General features: G+C 39.5%; 1 long non-coding RNA gene across 1 annotated transcript; it reads right to left on the reverse strand.

Annotated features, from left to right (window-relative positions):
* Positions 1–3,030: 3,030 nt before the first annotated feature.
* On the reverse strand, positions 3,031–4,360 carry LOC119559360. The gene is made up of 2 exons (XR_005220751.1): positions 4,163–4,360; positions 3,031–3,257 (listed from the first exon to the last, which is right to left on the reverse strand). It is a non-coding gene; the product is annotated as an uncharacterized LOC119559360 (long non-coding RNA).
* Between the last annotated feature and the right edge of the window lie 14,542 nt (positions 4,361–18,902).

Raw genomic sequence — 18,902 nt, forward strand, 5'->3', positions numbered from 1 at the left:
TATAGCTTCGATGTTTTTTGACATATTATCTATTGGGACTATTGGGAATATCATTTTATGTATTTTTAAACTTAATAATTATAACTGCAAGGGTATACCAACTTCGGCTTGCCGAAGTTAACTACCTTTCTTGTTTAACATATAACCTCTTAAGCTTGGAAATAACATTTTTTATTCAGTTCTGCATTTCGAATTTAGTTTTATCAAAATTTGACGACTATATCATATAGGTGCCATAGAAACGATCGGAAAATTGGTGGGAAAATAATATGAAACAAATTATAGCTTCGGTGCTTTTTAACATTTAACCTCCTACGCTTGGAACTTACATTTCTTAATTAGTTCTGAGCTGCCATAGGAACGATCGGAAAATTTTTGGGAAAATAATAAGAATCATATTATGTCATCATATGACATATTATCTATTGGGACTATTGGGGATATCATTTTTTGTATTTTTAAATTTAAAAATTATAACTGGGTATACAAGCTTCGGCTTGCCGAAGCTAACTTTCTTTCTTGTTATACCAGTTACTCGTAGAGTAAAAGTGTATACTAGATTCGTCAGAAAGGAAGGAAGCGTTTCCGACCCCATAAAGTACATATATTCTTGACCAGGATCACTAGCCGAGTCGATCTAGCCATGTCCATCTGTCCGTATGAACGCTGAGATCTTGGAAACTAAAAGAGCTACAATACTGGGATTTGGCCTGCAGATTCCTGAGATTCATGCGCAGCTCAAATTTGTTTCAGCAGAGTGCCAAGCCCACTCTTACGCCCACAAACCGCCCAAAACTGTGGCTCCAACAGTTTTGATGCTAGAATAAAAATTTTAATTAAAATGTATTGTTCTTATCAATACCTTTCGATTGACTCAAATTTTGCCACGCCCACTTTAACGCCCACAAACCGCCCACAAACTTCAAAAAATCGTACATTTTAACGCGGATATTTCGGAAACTATCAAAGATAGAGAATTGGGATCTCAAATTTAGATTCCGTAGCCTTGTACGCAGCGCAAGCTTGTTATGCGAATATGCCACGCCCACTCTTACGCCCACAAACCGACCAAACCTATGGCGCCCACAATTTGCATGCTATGTACAAAATTTTAACTGAAATGTATTGGTCTCGTCAATTTAATAAAAGATCAAAAAAAAGTTCGCCATGCCAACTCTAACGCGCATAACGCTTAAATCTGTCTACCGCCCATATAACCATATATTGAGATCACGAGTAAGTGGCGCATTTCAATCTCGCTTTTCTGCTTGCATATCTCCATTTCCCTTTGGTCCCATTAGCTGAGTAACGGGTATCTGATGTCGAGGTACTCGACTATAGCGTTCTTCCTTGTTTTAATTTGTTTTTGTTAATAAATAATTTATTTAATTTTTATTACCACATTTTTTTTGTTTTTTTTTTTAAGTATATATTATTAATATTATATTTAAGTACATACATATGTACACTACCTACTCTGCCTCCCTTATGCTACCTAATATACCACTGTGGTAGCTATACGTGGTCTCAAATGTGGCCCATGTGAATGCACTGCGGTAAGAGAAAATGCAAAGTTAGTACTGTTCAATTTTTTTAAACAATTTAATAGAATAAGTTAGCCGCGCACTCCTCTCCCTCTAAGAGCCAGCAGCGATTTTCGTAATCATATTTTTGACCGGCTTGTATATGTTTCTGGCAGCGCCAAGAAAGAGAGAGCAAAACATAAAATAATCTTAAAACATTTAAGTTGTTCAATTAAATATTTGGTCGAATATCTTTCTTGGAAAGAGTTCTTATTCGGCGCGCAATTCAGCTTGCAACTATTTACACACACACATGCATAAATACATTTGTCATTGTATGCCTCTGACGTCATTGCTTTTCTTTTTGGGAAGTTTGTGGGCGATGGAGTAGGCGTGGCACACTGCCGAAATAAACTTGCGCTGCGCTAGAATCTTAAGAATATACTTACTTAATCCTTTCAAGCTTTTAAAGTTTACGGGATATCAGCGTTCAAACGAACGTTTTTGGGTTGTTTGGAGGCGGTTTGAAGGCGGTTTGTGGGCGTTAAAGTGGGCGTGGCAACATTTTTGGATCAATCTTTGGGTATTGACGAGAATAATATATTTCAGTTAACATTTTTTATCTAGCATAAAAATTGTGGGCGCCACAGGCTTGGGCGGCTTGTGGGCGTTAGAGTGGCCACGGTACCTAAATCTGAGATCCCAACTCCTATCTTTGATAGTTGCCGAGATATCAGCGTTCATACTTACGATTTTTTGAGGTTTGTGGGTGGCTTGTGGGCGTTAAAGTGAGCGTGGCAAACTTTTTTATGAATCAATCGATAGGTATTGATGAGAACAATACGTTTCAGTTAAAATTTTTATTCTAGCACCAAAACTGTGGGAGCCACAGTTTTGAGCGGTTTGAGGGCGTTAGAGTGGGCTTGGCACTCTGCACAAACATGCGCTGCGTAAAAAGCTCAGGAATCTGCACGCCAAATCTCAATAGCCTAGCTCTTATAGTTTCCGAGATGTCTGCGTTCATCCGGACGGACGGACAGACGTACAGACGGACATGGCTAGATCGACTCGGCTAGTGATCCTGATCAAGAATATACATACTTTATGGGGTCGGAAACGCTTCCTTCTGCCTGTTACATACTTTCCGACGAATCTAGTATACCCTTTTACTCTACGAGTAACGGGTATAAAAATGTTAACATAATAATAAATCTGGTGTTTTTCGACATATTTACTTCTACTCTTGGGAATATTATTCTTTTAATATTTCGGAGCTTCTAAGGATAGGATAATTAATGTCAAATACTACAAAGACCGTTATTGTTTTTGGTAAACATGTTTAGTTTTCTAAAAATCGGAGGGCTCCGTACATACAATGGTCCCACGTGAACGATCTACAAGGGTATAGAAACTTCGGCTTGACAAAGTTATCTCCCATTCTTGTCTTATAATGAATACTTTTTTTATTTTAAATCAAAGGACACAAAAAGTTACATTTTTATATACCTTTTCATTTTTTAAATTTCTTTATTGGCGGTGCGAATACAGGGTGGCATGTATGTGTTAGTTATGTTAAATTTTGAATTTTTGGCCGTTAACTATAAAACTGTAATCTAAATATAGCATTGATCTACGCCGACAGGAACATTTCCCGGGGATAGTAGAAAGTATAAGAAATTTTCGGCACGGCAAAGCCTCACGGACAATCCCGCAAATGGAAGACGATTGATGTATCTGTAAAAATAAGAAAGAAGAGTAAATTAATACAAATTATTAATTTTTACAATCAATCAATCTCACGATATACGGCAACATAAGAAATAATTTTGGTTTAATATTTTTCGGAGTTTGTGGGCCCGTTACTCATAGAGTAAGAGGGTCCGAGCGGATCTAGCCATGTTCGACCGAGAAACGCCCACATATTTACAGATTTTGTAAAAACGTAACGCGATTTTGGTTTGTGTATCAATACTCATATACTCGTACATGCACATAATGTGTAATTAAAAACAAGGAAGAACGCTATAGTCGAGTACCTCGACTATCAGATACCCGTTAATCAGTTAAAGGGACCAAAGGGAAATGGAGATATGCAAGCAGCAAAGCGAGATTGAAATGCGCCACCTACCGGCGGTAGACTGATTTAAGCTTTATGGGCGTTAGAGTGGTAGTTTCCGAGATATCCACGCTCATATTTACGATTTTTTGAAGTTTGTGAGCGGTTTGTGGGCGTTAAAGTGGTCGTGGAAAACTTTTTTATGAGTCAATTGATAGGTATTGATGAGAACAATACGTTTCAGTTAAATTTTTATTCTAGCATCAAAACTGTAGGAGGCACAGTTTTTGGCGGTTTGTGGGCGTTAGAGTGGGCGTGGCACTCTGCTGAAACAAACTTGCGCTGCGCAGGAATCTCAGAAATCTACATGCCTAATCCCAGTATTGTAGCATTTATAGTTTCCGAGCTCTCAGCGTTCATACGGACAGTCGGACAGACAGACAGACGGACAGACGGACATGGCTAGATCGACTCGGCTAGTGATCCTGATCAAGAATATATATACCTTATGTGGTCGGACACGCTTCCTTCTGCCTGTTACATACTTACTAACGGGTAAGTTATGAACAATTACCGTACCTACCTCTAGATGAAGCTTGTGAGAAATCTAAGAATCAGCCGCAGTGCCGAAGTATAGAAAAAAGCATTGAAAACAGACGGAGAGACATCATTTGTATAGTGAGAGGTGTGCTTTTTTTTTAATTCCGAGAATGTTTGTCGGGTTCCATTTGGCTTTCATTCCGATTATTATGCAGCTCAGACAACTTTTGGTCAATATTGTTAGGTCCTCCAAACCGTTATAGAAATAGGAACATTAATTTTAATTTAAGAAAAAAAGTTAAATAGGCAGTAAGCTAGCCCATTGTTTAAGCACTGTCCAATAAAAATAATACGAATTTTAAACGCAATAGGGCACCATCACCAAGCGGCAATGAGAAAACTCAACTGGGGAGGTGAATGCAGTCCCATCCCATAAAGCCGATCCAGCTAGGTTCCCCGAACTTCTAAATAAGAGACCGAGATCGGTGAATCGCAGGAGCGCATTCTTATGAGAAATATAAAGATTTGAGCATAAGGATCTAATAATGTCCAGGCTCTGGAGGACCAGGTTGCCACCCTGAATAAAAAGCCAGCTCACTAGTCAACTGACACTAGCCTTTCATTTGCATTTGGTGTACCACCTGCCTAAGGCTGCCGGACATATTTAGGGTCATACAAGCACCACTCATGACCCGATAATAATTGTCGCGGCCGCGACGCACAAGCAGACAAGAAAGCAACAACTCACACTACCATTGATGGACCACGTACCATTTGCCCTTATATATCTAAACGAAGAGCTTTCGAAAGAGAATTGTGTGATCTTTAATGAATCGGTGAGATTAAAGAAAAACAAGGAAGAACGCTATAGTCGAGTACCTCGACTATCAGATACCCGTTACTCAGCTTAAGGGACCAAAGGGAAATGGAGATATGCAAGCAGCAAAGCGAGATTTAAATACGCCACCTACCGGCGGTAGACAGATCTAAGCGTTCTGGGCGTTAGAGTGGGCGTGGCAAATTTGTTTTTGGATCAATCGATAGGTATTGACGAGATCAATACAATTCAGTTAAAATTTTTCATCTAGCATAACAATTGTGGGCGCCACAGGTTTGGGCGGTTTGTGGGCGTTATAGTGGGCGTGGCATATTCGCGTGAAAAAATTGCGCTGCGTACAAAGCTACAGAATCTAAATCTGAGGTCCCGATTCTCTATCTTTGATAGTTTCCGAGATATCCACGTTCATAGTTAAAATTTTTTGAAGTTTGTGGGCGGTTTGTGGGCGGTTTGTGGGCGTTAAAGTGGGCGTGGCAAACTTTTTTTTAAGTCAATCGATAGGTATAGATAAGAACAACACATTTCAGTTAAAATGTTTATTCTAGGATCAAAACTTTAGGAGCCACAATTTTGGGCGGTTTGTGGGCGTTAGAGTGGGCGTGGCACTCTACTGAGACAAACTTGTGCTGCATAAGAAGCTCAGGAATCTGCACGCCAAATCTCAATAGCCTAGCTCTCATAGTTTCCGAGATCTCAGCGTTCATCCGGACGGACAGACAGACGGACAGACGGACAGACGGACATGGCTAGATCGACTCGGCTAGTGATCCTGATCAAGAATATATATACTTTATGGAGTCGGAAACGCTTCCTTTTGCCTGTTACATACTTTCCGACGAATCTAGTATACCCTTTTACTCTACGAGTAACGGGTATACTCGTATATCAGCTTAACAGAGTGCAACAGGGATGGAGCTATGCTAAAAGAAGCTCTGCTTTTTTTTACTAACACACCTAGTCAATAGCGCCACCTATCTTATCCTTCTATAGCGCCACTTGTCCTACAGCGCCAACTAGCGGCTTTTTTGCGTATTAGTGAAAACAGCCTATATGCAAACTAAGAATTGTAGTTGTAGTCTTCCCTCGCCGCTGTCAGTGATGACGTGGTGTCTAATCGACGATATTCCAATTGGTGTTGGTGGCCGGTTGGCCGGTTGGCCGGTGGCTGTCGGTGATGACGGGATGTATAGTCGACGATATTCCAATTGGTGTTGATGGCCGGTTGGACGGTAATCCGCAAATGTTGATTTAGGTAGTTTAGGATGGAAGGGTTACTGCCCTTCTTAACCTGCTGGCCTAGAGACTCAGACAGTAGAAGTGATAAGAAGTTAACGGCGGTTTGCCGGAGTTAAATCAAATGGAGCATAAGCTCTTTATTCAGTGAATGACAAATGAGAACTAAAACTTATAAGCTGTACCCTGGCTAAACGTGGTCGGCAAGCCGGCCGCTTGTCATACAAAAATGCTGACACTAGCAGAAAGTGCATAACTCACCATGCCAAGAACCAGGCACGGCCCCAAAAGGCGTCTTATGCTGAGTCTGCACATAAAAACACTAGGGTAACCCGAGAACCGCCCAAGATTTGTACCGACTTATAGATTACTCCTTAACTGTGTTAACTACTCCCCCCTTAGAAGTGTGACCGTCCTCGGTCATCTGGAATTTATCGACGACCTGTTGTATTTCCCGCGCCTCTCGCTGCCTTCTCAACACTCGGAAGAGTAGGATAGAGCAGCTTATAAGGATGCTGACTCCCACGCCGACAGCGAACCAGATGTTGGTGACTCCAGCCGATTTCACCTCCTCCTTAAGCTCTTGGATAACCTCCAAGTTTTGGTTGTTCATTCTTTGGAGAAGGGGCATACTTAGATTATGGCCGATGATGTTTAGCAATGGGGATGCCGCCATGCCCACTGTTTTTTTGATAGCTTCACGTTGATTCGAATACTTAGTGCCATTGATAAAAGCTATTCGCTCGAAGGTGATGAGATGTGAACCGTTGATAGTTATCTCAGGGCCATCGTCAGTGCTGACCCGAGCTGGACACTCGTTGATAATAAATATTCCGTCGTCTACCAGTGAGATGGGGCTTAGATGGCTGGCCTGCGTTTCGCATCGTGCTACACCCCCTGCATGTAGGCCTCGAGCGCAAGTATCGTGGGCGGCCAGCTTGTAGAAGGATGAGAAAGTTGTTAATACGCATTCAGTGACTGCTAGTACATCATTGTTGCATTCGGCTACTACGTTGTTTTGCAGTGTCAGGATGATGTGCTGGTGTGATACGGGAGAGATTGTGACCTGTTTACATGTAATTTTAATTTTAGGATATGCAATCAGCACATGGATGATATTATCGGACTGAAGGACTTTAATATTAGATGCCTCTAATAGGCTTATGATAGGGACCTGTGGGGGGTGATCTACTAATACAGACTTCAAGTCATCGTGGTTAAAAATGGCCGGGTTTATAATATTTGCTTTAGCAAGTGTGACTGTGAGCATTACATTTTGAATCTCGGTTATTAATATTCTATTTCTGGCCAAAAGAACATCGTATAAGTGTGAAGTGTCAACTATATTGTTTTGTTTTGCTTTAATAATTTTATTAACAGTATCTTTGAGCTTGTTGATTTTATCCTGCGTTGCGTGTTGATGATTACCTGCCTGTTATTTGACTCTATCAGTCGGGACTCGGACATTTTAAGCATTTCAAGGTCAGATGCGTCAGGTGCGCCCGCTACCACCTTAAGTGCGGTACCTAAGAAGTCTAGACTCCTGGCCATCCTATGGTGTTTTTTTAACACGCCAATAAGCTTCTAATATGGTCAGTGTCGACCTCTAGCAATTTTCGCATGTGCGAATGTGGGAATATATCGGACAACTTAGCAGTTTCGTCTATCATTGCTGAGAATTCCGTCAAATTGCGGGAGTGCCGCAAAACATGTCTCTGTTCCCACACCAGTGCGATCCCATCCGTGACAGGTATGTATTGGGCGTGGGAGTAGTCTGTCACTCTAGCGTTAACTACAGCTAACGTTATTAATACAATTCCTGCGATCCTGTAAGAAAGCGAAAGGTTAAAACTACAGTGCACCTTATAGGGTAAATATGTGTAAGTGTCGGGTGCGTGTGAATAAATAGAAAAGTTAAAAGGGCTTTTATCTGAGGTTGTCCTTATGGACCACCCTCCCTCTAATGAGAACATACGTTCCCATGTCTGCTTGTACGCACTCTTCTGTGTACAGTGGAGTTAGTTTATCCCCTAACCTTTTGTTATTTCTAAGGTATACTTTTTCTTCTACCTCAAAAAATCGATTTTTTTTTGTCTGTTGGGTTGGACCTACTTAGATTAGCTTGTTGAGCCCTTTCGATTTGTCGTCTTATTGCCAGCCTTTGTTCATCGCTGGCTGAGTGCATAGCATCATTTGGTTGCAAATTCGTGACTGAGTGTAGCGTTTTGTTGTACTCTACCGTGGCTCTAATGACGAGTTCGACGGTGTCACTAATTTGTTTGTCAATTTTAATACACCTTGCTATCTCCGTTAAGGTGCTGTGAAATCGTTCCACTTGCCTATTGGAGCTATTGTGTAAAGGAGGTGCGTTAACGATGTCTATGCTATACTGATTTTTAAACAATGGATTTGTGGTCTCCGAGTTGAATGATGCCTCATTGTCGCATTATATGGTCTTGGTTTTAGGAAAATAATTCACAAGTTGTATTATGGGTCTACGCACGTCTACTATGGCCCTAGAATGTAGTGGTTGCTCTACCGCGAACTTTGAGAACTTGTCGACACAGGTTAAAAATAACTTTTTATTTGTAGAGTATATGTCGATATGCAGCATTTCGCCCGGATACGAAGGGATTGGTGTGACCCCCAACTCCTGCTTCTTGGGGTGTCTGTCGTATTTCTCCCTAGTGCATTATTATGTATTATTATTATTTATTGTTTTAGGCTTCCTACAAGTTCTAAAATTTATAAATTACAGCTCTAGTCACAACTGGTAAACATATTTAAATTTGGACAAAATTGGTTCCTTTATCTAATGACATACGTTGTTACATTTATTGTTGAACATTTAGATAAATAGAAATATAGTTAAATCGAAATTAAAAAACTAAGGAAAAGGTTTTGGGGATAAGTCGCACTGTTAAAATAGGATAATATACCTTATAGTAGACTAGAACTGCTATTTCTTAGGTGTGAGTTTATTTATGTAGTTTATTTTATGTAGTTCGGAAGGTCGTTCCACGCGCAAGTTTTTTATGCGAATGTGTCACGCCCACTCTTACGCCCACAAACCGCCCAAGCCTGTGGCGCCCACAATTTTTATGCTAGATAAAAAATTTTAACTGAAGTGTATCGATTGATCTAAAAAAAGGTTGCCACGCCCACTCTAACGCCCATAACGCTTAAATCTGTCTACCGCCGGTAGGTGGCGCATTTCAATCTCGCTTTGCTGCTTGCATATCTCCATTTCTTTTTGGTTCCTTTAGCTGAGTAACGGGTATCTGATAGTCGAGGTACTCGACTATAGCGTTCTTCCTTGTTTTTCAAATAAGTACGATGGCTCTCTGGTGAATATAACTTTGTGTAAAAAGATTATTGTTATACTTTTCATATAATCTGCCAAGCTTATTTCAAATATCTTGTAAGCAAATTGAGTTACATGGTCAGATCTATGCAAATTAAATATAAAACGCGCTATACTATTGTATGATATTTTCAGCTTATGTTGACTTGCTACATCACAATTTTCATAGATCTCTAGACCATAAAAGAGTGTGGGTATGATACAAGACTTGGCAATTAGAAGACGCACACTAACAGGTAAGGAACATTTAACTAGTAACAAGGATCTTATTAGTCCGTATGTTTTGCATACAGCTTTGTTTACGTGGTCATTCCAGTTCAAGGTTCTATTAAATGTGATACCCAAATTATTGGCGGTTTCCACGTACTCAATTGGTGTTTTGTTAACCATCAGGGGGACAGTTCAATATTGCATAATTTCTTCTTAAAAATTATTAAGCACTTTGATTTCAATGGATTGATGGCAAGACCGATATTTTTCCCCATTCATTTACTCTTCCAAGCTCCATTCTACAAATATCTAAGCACTCACTAATTCTGTTTAAGGGACGACTAACATACATCTGAACATCATCAGCATATAAATGAACATTACATTTCGACAGCACAGAAGGAAGATCATTTATATATAGTGTGAATAATAGTGGTCCAAGAACCGAACCCTGGGGTACACCACGCTTCAGATAGGCAAACGAAGAACAAATATTTGACGATACGACATATTGGCGACGATTTTTAAGATACGAACACAAAAGTTTGACGGCAGTATTGGAGAAGAAATACAAATTTTTGAGTTTTGAGCACAGGATTTCATAATTTACTGTGTTAAACGCCTTGCTGTAGTCAAGCAATAGTAAGAAGGTGACATACGAGTTGTCCGTCTGTTGACGAATATCTTCAGTTATTTTTAAGATGGCTGAAGTGCAGCTACGATTTTTTCTAAATCCAGATTAATGGTCATTTAAGAGGCTATTGACAGATATAAAATTATTTATTTGTGATGCGACAAAATTTTCAAACGCCTTCGAGAGGTACGGAAGAATAGATATCGGCCGTTATTCTTTGTTTGATTTAGATATTGGGATAATTTTGGCGGTTTTCCAGCAATCAGGGAACGTAGACGTGGTAAGAGCCGTGTTAAATGTGTGCGTGAGGTAGGGGATAAGTTTAGGAAGTAGAATTTTTATAAATTTAGGATGAATGTCGTCAGGTCCAATTGCGTTAGACTTAATTTTAAGAATATTATCTAAAACTTCACATTGGTCAACACACATAAATCTAAACCTAGTATCACAGATGTTTTCAGGTACTGAATTTAGGTACGTGTTGGTTGTGACCTCGGGAACTTGGCATTCTGCTAGTTTAAGGATGAGTTCATGTCTTGTGATGTCTTTTGTTTACCTACAAAAAACAAAACTATCGTATAAGTGGCTAATATTATGTTGTAGAAGTTTCAGTTGACGATCGACTGTTGGAAGACTGTAAATATTGTTCCATACACACTGGTCAAATGCTTCGTTCAACATTATATAATTAATATTATTGAAATCACATTAAAATATTGTATGGTCCGTGTAGTTAAGGTCAAAGTTATAGGTCAGGTATATAAGGTCATGCTTTGAAAAGGACGGAACGATTAGCTGATCATACAAACATATTTTATTAACATTACTCACAAAAACCAAATCTAATAATGTGTTACGTGTTCTGCTGAAGTGGGTTGTAAATGAAAGACTCACTGGTTTCAGACCTAGCGATTCCATGTTGCTGGTAAGGTGAGATTCCCTCAGAATATCACTATTAAGATCGCCTGCAAGGATTACATCAGTGAAGTTTACTGTAGTCTGTCAGAATATTGATTAAATCATCATAATTTGTGTTGCAATGCGGGTGATAAATGTATTTCAAGAAAAATATATTCTATTGTTCTATTCTATTCTTTTGTTTACATATATAGCAACTCCTCCCCCATGAATAACACGATCAGAACGGTACACATTATATCCATCACACGATATTAGCACATCACATAGACTCTGGACAAACCATGTTTCAGACACGAATATAACATAAATTTCCGAATTTACAAACATGTACCTAAACTCTTCAATTTTCTTTGGCAGCCTTTGGGCATTTATATGACAAATCTTGAGACCAGGTCTTTGCTTTGCCAGGATGCACAGAAGGGCACGACTATTTGCTGTTAAATTATTCAGGTTTTCTTCCATTGTGAATAGTTTTAAATTTCAAAATAAAAAACAAGGACTGCACACCAGACAAAAAATTAGGCAGACTACTAAATTAACAATGCGACTGATCCTAAACATATGAATAACAGAAGTTAAAGATATTAAAGTAATTTGAAATCCTTATATAGAGATAACAAATATTTTAATTACGAAATGAATTATTCTCTAAAGCGGCATCTCTGCTTGAGTTGATTTCGCCCATATCACTACTCAGATCAGAAAGCTCATTGGAGCTTTGCACGTAGTAAGCCTCTCCTCCGTCTATAGGCTTAACAAAAACGTCTCCACGGCGAATAAAGACGGCCGCTACGCGCTTTTGGTTTTTGAGGCGCATGCCATGCTTAAAAATTTCGTAATATGTTTTCGTTAATTGTTCGTTTAAGTATATAAATGCCGGCGAGTCAAAACCGATCAGCTGTAAGCTCATCCAATCGCCCGCAGCAGCGCAGCCTTTTCGCGCAAGTGATCCATTTTTATTATTATTATTGGGAAATGGGAAGAAATGTGTTTTAAGTGTTTTTATGGAGATTACACGCACGATTTGAACGCTAAATGATCATAGACCGCAGGCGGCTTATAGTCCTATAGAAATTGTTTATGTTTCTAGATTTCATAGACTTTTTGAGCGACTGTTTCGGGAGCTCTGCAAAAACGCAACTTTCCTTTTGCACCTAAGCGGAATATATATATGCATGTTTTGCAATTAATGACTACCTTATTAGCGAGCTTAGTCATTTTTGGAAAATAGTAGTCCTGAAGGACTTGTTTCACATTTTCCTGGGCAGCCCTGTGGGCGCGGTTGTGTTCGCAAGTTATAATTTCAGACTGCTCATTTGTATCTGTGATATCATTCACGAATCTTTTACAGTGCTAGAACTTAGTTGCCGAGAATTCCAGCACCAGGGCATGCTGGATGCAAGCTAATGTATGGAGGTCACAGTGAATGGCGTTCACAACATTCACGTTAACGACCCTTTAACCAACTCGAGCGGTCAGTCTTTGTTATTGAAATGTATTATGTGGCGGGTTTTGCTCCCGAAAAGTATAAAATTTCGCCGTGAAGGCTGGCTTGCTTCTTCCAGAATTATTTGATTCCTGAAGCAGTTCAAGGGTTTATCCGTGGATTCGACCGTGTAACATCGGATTGGGGTTCATTTTGCATTGAGTTAATGTTTTGTCTGGACAAGGCATCGGCCACAAAATTTTCCTTTCTTAGCTTATAGCGTTGTGTTCTTCAATGAATGCCTTCCATCGATTAATTTTGGCATTAGTATTTCGCTCAGAAACAGCGAACGTGAGAGGTTGATGATCTGTGAAAATTCGAATTTCTTTGGAGCCATATACATAGGTAATTTTGTAATTTCCCTATAGTCCAAACAATGGCTAATAATTCCCTTTCGTTTGTAGCGTAGTTGAGCTCGCAGTCTTTTTATGTGCGAGATATCATCGTAATTGGCCGTCCATTTTGGGATAAAACGGCACCGATACCACTTGCAGAAGCATCTGTAGTCAAGTCAAAGGGCAGTTTGAAATCTGCATACCTTAATTTGACCCCTTCAGATGATAAAATGTTCCGCAGGTGCTCAAAAGCGCTGCGTTGGCTCTCATCAAATTCGATTGCAACTTTTTTCGACATATGTTTGCTTACCGAGCCATTGTCTCCCTTAAGTATGGACGTGAGTGGCCTTGCTATAGAAGCGAAATCTTTGACAAAACTTCGGTAATAACTGGCGAATCCTAGAAAAGATCTAAGGCTGAACAAGTTTTTTGGTTCAGTGTATTCCTGTATGGTTTTTTTTTTCTTTTCAGGGTCTGTTTTGGCTCCGTCTGCTGTGACTATAAAGACTAAAAATTCCACACTTCCTTTGAAGAATTTGGTTTTCTTTGTGCCACTCTCATTTTGGCTTCACACAGGCATTTGAGAACTGTGTCAATGTGTCTTACATGGTCGGCAGCGTTTTCGGAAAAAATTATCACGTCATCTACATAAACGTAACATATTTTCCCGATCTGCTCGCGTAGCACGTCGTCGATTGCTCTTTGGAAAATGCTTCCTGCGTTTTTTAGCCCAAAAGGGTAGACGGCAGAACTCATATTTTCCTCCGTTTATGGAGAAAGAGGTTTTTTCACGGTCACATTCGGCCAAGTAAATCTGGTGGTACCCCGACTTTAGGTCTAGGGTAGTGAAAAATTTTGACTGCCCTAAGTTCGTTAGAATCATAGGGATACTTGGCATAGGGTAACGATCGGCAATGGTCCGTTCATTCAGTTTCCTGAAATCGATCACCAGTCGTTTTTTTTTGGTGCCATCGGCCTCGGAGCCTTTTTTGTCAACAACCCAGCTGGGATGTTGAATGGCGACCTAGAAGGGCGAATAATACCGTCTTTTAGCAGCTGTTTGATTTCTTTATTAACAAATTCAGCCGCTCCCATGGGATACGGGTATAATTTAGAATAAACGGGTTCATTACTTTCCGTACTAATCCTGGCAATGACCGAGGTGTTAAATGGAAGCGCCTCGTTAGAGTTCGAAAACACTTTACTCCTCTTAAGGATCATTTTTCTAAAGTCAGCTTTCACTGAGTTTGGGACTACTATTTCATCGACATTTGTGAAGTTCACGTTAGGGTAGTCCAAGAATTTAAGCTGTTCGGTTACGTTTCCGTACCTAATTTCGCTGCTACGTAAGTCTAATGCCGCTCCCGCCTGCGTTAGCAGATAGAAACCTATCATGGCATCAAACGTACTCAGGGTATCTAACAAAAAGAAAGGGCCCTTAAGCCAAATATATGCGTTAGGCATTTGTTTTTTATTTTACTGGAGCCACGTATGGTACTCACAGTGAATGGGGAGTTGACAGGCATTATGTGTTTTAGCTCCTTTACGGGCTTCACATAATTCTATGCCGTCCCAGTATCTATTAGAATTTTCATAGTTCTCCCCGCCAACCTTCGCTCAATGAACGGTAAGCGGGACCTTCCTCTAAAAAATTAAGAAGATCGTCAGAGTCAAGTGAGTCGTTGTCCTGCTCAATTGCATTCAGTACGGCACGGCCGCGCCTTCATAGCCCTGGGATGGTTTAAAATTCGACGGATGTTTAAGCTTCGAAAATGATGGATCTACATCCTTGGGCTCTGGAGCCTGCTCTGGTTTACCCCGATCCGTACAGTTGTCCTGTCTGCGCCAATAACCATTTAGGGTATTCAATTGCGTTGCAAACGTTTGAAAAGTGTAAAAGTGTAAGCAGTTCCAACAACAATTTCCATACAAAATAGTTTTCAAGGCCTACAACACCCCACCCTATGAATACAAATCTGTTGTACTTGTGTAGAAATAGGGGGTTAATAATGGGTAGGAATTTGATCTAAAATACTAAAAATATTCTGAAAAGTTGGGTTTAAATCCATGGTAATGACAGTGAAAGTAAAGAATCAAATTTAAAATTTAAACGCAAAACAAAAAAATTTTTTTCTATAAAATAAAATCATAAATAACAATTTCAATGGAAGAAAAACCCTCAAGAAAGCGAGCCAGGGAGGTCGAAACTAAGCGATGGTCTGAGAGCGAAGTTAATAAAGTCCTAGATTATATGTTTGAGCAATACAAAAATTTAAAAGGTTTCTTTCTTTTGTACGTCAATTTCCTGCAACGATGTTTTAAAATAGAGGGCGTTCACAATTCTCGTCTGGCAAACTTACAAAGTTTACACTTTTGCAACGCAATTGAATACCCTAATTATTTTGATTTTTATTTTGTTTTTTGAAAAAATGGGAATTTTTTTCCTGGCCGCGATCGTTTTCTAAATATTTCCCTTTTTTCTCGGGCACTCGCTGTTGGCCCTTGTGGAAATCAGTATTCTGATTTCTCTGCTCGACAGCTTTGGCATATGTGGCCGCGAATGTACATCGTTCAATACTGGCCTCTGCCTCCCTAGCTAGTGCCAGTGCTGCTGGCAGATCTCTGGGCTGTGCTAGAAATACGACCGCCCTTAAGGACTTCTTTAGACCCGAAATAAATACATGCAGGGCGTCACCCCTGACCTCGGTATTGAGCAGTGTGGCTGTTTCTGTGTCATGTGTCATGACGATTTTGTTTGTCACAAGGGTTAACTTTTTTTTAACCTCATCGTAGTACTGCATAAGAGTTTGATCCCCTTGACGGACCGACTCAAGCCCTTGCCGTAAAAGGTGCAAGGTCGTTTTATCTTCGTAAGAGCAGTCTAATCTAGCCAAAATGGCATCAAAATTAAGCACTATATTGTACGATACCAGCAGCGCTCGTGCTGGTCCCCTTATCTTATTTCTTATAATTGTATCGGCCTGGTAATACGCGCTACTGCCATTATATGGCTTAAATAACTCATAGGCGTCTGTGGCGGACTGCCTCCACGCCACGTATTCATCCCGTATCCCGGTAAAGTCTGGAATCGACTTTACTATGTGTACTGGATTTACTGCTATTCTTTGATATGTTTCAAGTTCTGGCGCCACTACGCGCAGACTCTGTAGCTGTTGGTTAACTGCACTAATTTGATTTTGAAACTCGGCTCTCGGCCTTTGTTCCTGTTAAGCCAACGCGGCCTGAACCAAAGCTTCTTGCTGGCTGCGTTCATAATGTCTATGCCTTCTTCCTGTACCTGTGGTGGTTGATACCCTTGGGGCACTTGGTCCCACTCTTCTTCACTTTCACTTTCAATTTCTCGTTCAACCTCTCTATGGACTCTGAAAGCTCCTAAGGCTGCTCTATGGTCAACATTAGACACTTATACTATATGGCCGAATATTTGACTCGGCTGAAATTAATTTGGGTTTGGGATTTTATATATTTATTATTTTTTTTATATTAATATATGTATTTAAAATTAATAACCGGGTGTTTGGTGTCCAATATAACCAAACAAAATTTTTTATTACTCGAAGACGGTAGAGCAAATATTTTTTATCCACAAAAACAAATCACACTTGCTATAGGAATATTTGAATACAAAATTTTCGTCCGTTTATATAACGTTCTTTTTTTTTATTTCACTTTGTATGTGTTTGTTGCTTTTTCTTTATCTTTTTTTTTTTAAATATGAAGCTGCACCAATAAGATCAGACCACTGCGATATTTATACCCGTTACTCGTAGAGTAAAAGGGTATACTAGATTCGTCGGAAAGTATGTAACAGGCAGAAGGAAGCGTTTCCGACCCCATAAAGTATATATATTCTTGATCAGGATCACTAGCCGAGTCGATCTAGCCATGCCCGTCTGTCCGTCTGTCCGTCCGGATGAACGCAGAGATCTCGGAAACTATCAGAGCTAGGCTATTGAGACTTGGCGTGCAGATTCCTGAGCTTCTTACGAAGCACAAGTTCGTTTCAACGCCCACAAACCGCCCAAAACTGTGTGCTAGAAAAAAAATTTAACTGAAAAATTAAAATTAATTTTAAAATTTATAACTGAAATGACTTGTTCCTATCAATACCTATCGATTGATCCAAATAAAAGTTTGTCACGCCCACTTTAACGCCCAAAAACTGTCCACAAACTTCAAAAAATCGTAAAAATGATATCTCGGAAACTATCAAAGATAGAGAATTGGAATCTCAGATTTAGATTCCGTAGCCTTGTACGCAGCGCAAGTTTGTTACACGAATATGCAACGCCCACTCTAACGCCCACAAGCCGCTGAAACCTGTGGCGCCCACAATTTTCATGCTAGATAAATCGATTGATCAAAAAAAATGTTGCCACGCTCACTCTAACGCCCATAACGCTTAAATCTGTCTACCGCCGGTAGGTGGCGCATTTCAATCACGCTTTGCTGCTTGCATATCTCCATTTCCCTTTGGATCCTTTAGCTGAGTAACGGGTATCTGATAGTCGAGGTACTCGACTATAGCGTTCTTCCTTGTTTTTGTCTAGAATTTTGGGTCGTGAATTCTATAAGTTGGGTGCCAATTAAGTATTGTAGTTGTAGTCTTCCCTCGCCGCTGTCAGTGATGACGTGGTGTCTAATCGACGATATTCCAATTTATGTTTGTGGCCGGTTGGCCGGTGGTAGTCAGTGATGACGTGATGTCTAATCGACGATATTCGCATTGGTGTTGGTGGCCGGTGATCCCCAAATGTTGATTTAGGTGGTTTAGGATGGAACGGTTACTGCCCTTCTTAACCTGCTGGCCTAGAGACTCAGATAGTTTAAAGTGATAAGAAGTTAACGGCGGTTTGCCGGAGTTAAATCAAATGGAGCACAAGCTCTATATTAAATTTATGATTTCGGCCCGCAACAGTTAATATTTATTTACCCACTCGTAAATTTTCTGTTGTAGCGTGCCGAATACATAAATTTAATATAGTTTATTTATTTTATGGAATTTAATATCATTTTTCGTCACAATTGTTGATATCAGAAATTTTTGTTAAAGGTGCGTTCGCCACTACTTTTTACCTCGTAAAGAGGTGTTTTTTTTTGATATCAGAAGTTTTTTTTTGCACAAGAGTTTAAGTACCCAAATTAATAACAAGTTTTATCTCTTTAATTACCTATTTTAATAGCACAAGTTTGGAATCTCAAGGGCTGTATAGTTTCAGATTCCAAGAGAAATCTGTCGTTTCTTACATTTCCCGCCGAACTAGCGGGTTTTTCCAAAGTGGTAGAACAAATAGATCAAGTTTTCTGTTTCGATTAGCTTCATGCAAGTAAAGGACCCTAAAACCATAACAGATTTTCCGTTTGAAAAAATCTAATAAGAATATTTTTCATCAAATTGGTTTTTTTCTTGTTTATTCCAATAAGTATGAAATATTTCGTATACGGAGCTGAAACGAGTTGCACTTTTTATTGCTTAATATCTTCCAAACGGTAATTTTTAAGTCAAAAAGTTTTGTAGATTAAAAGTTGAGGAATATCAAGGACTATATGATTTGAAATTTAAAAAGAAATCGTTCGACTCAATTTTGCGAAAATAGTCAAAAAGTGGTTGCAAAAAATAACTTTTTGTCATAACTCTAAATCTATTATATTCACACAATTTTACTATATGAAGAGTATTTAGCATTCTGTAGCATTAGTTGTTGAGAGACTATAAGCATTTTAAATCTGGCTTTTTTTTT

The sequence above is a fragment of the Drosophila subpulchrella genome, unplaced genomic scaffold (assembly GCF_014743375.2).
Source record: "Drosophila subpulchrella strain 33 F10 #4 breed RU33 unplaced genomic scaffold, RU_Dsub_v1.1 Primary Assembly Seq229, whole genome shotgun sequence".
NCBI lineage: Eukaryota > Metazoa > Arthropoda > Insecta > Diptera > Drosophilidae > Drosophila > Drosophila subpulchrella.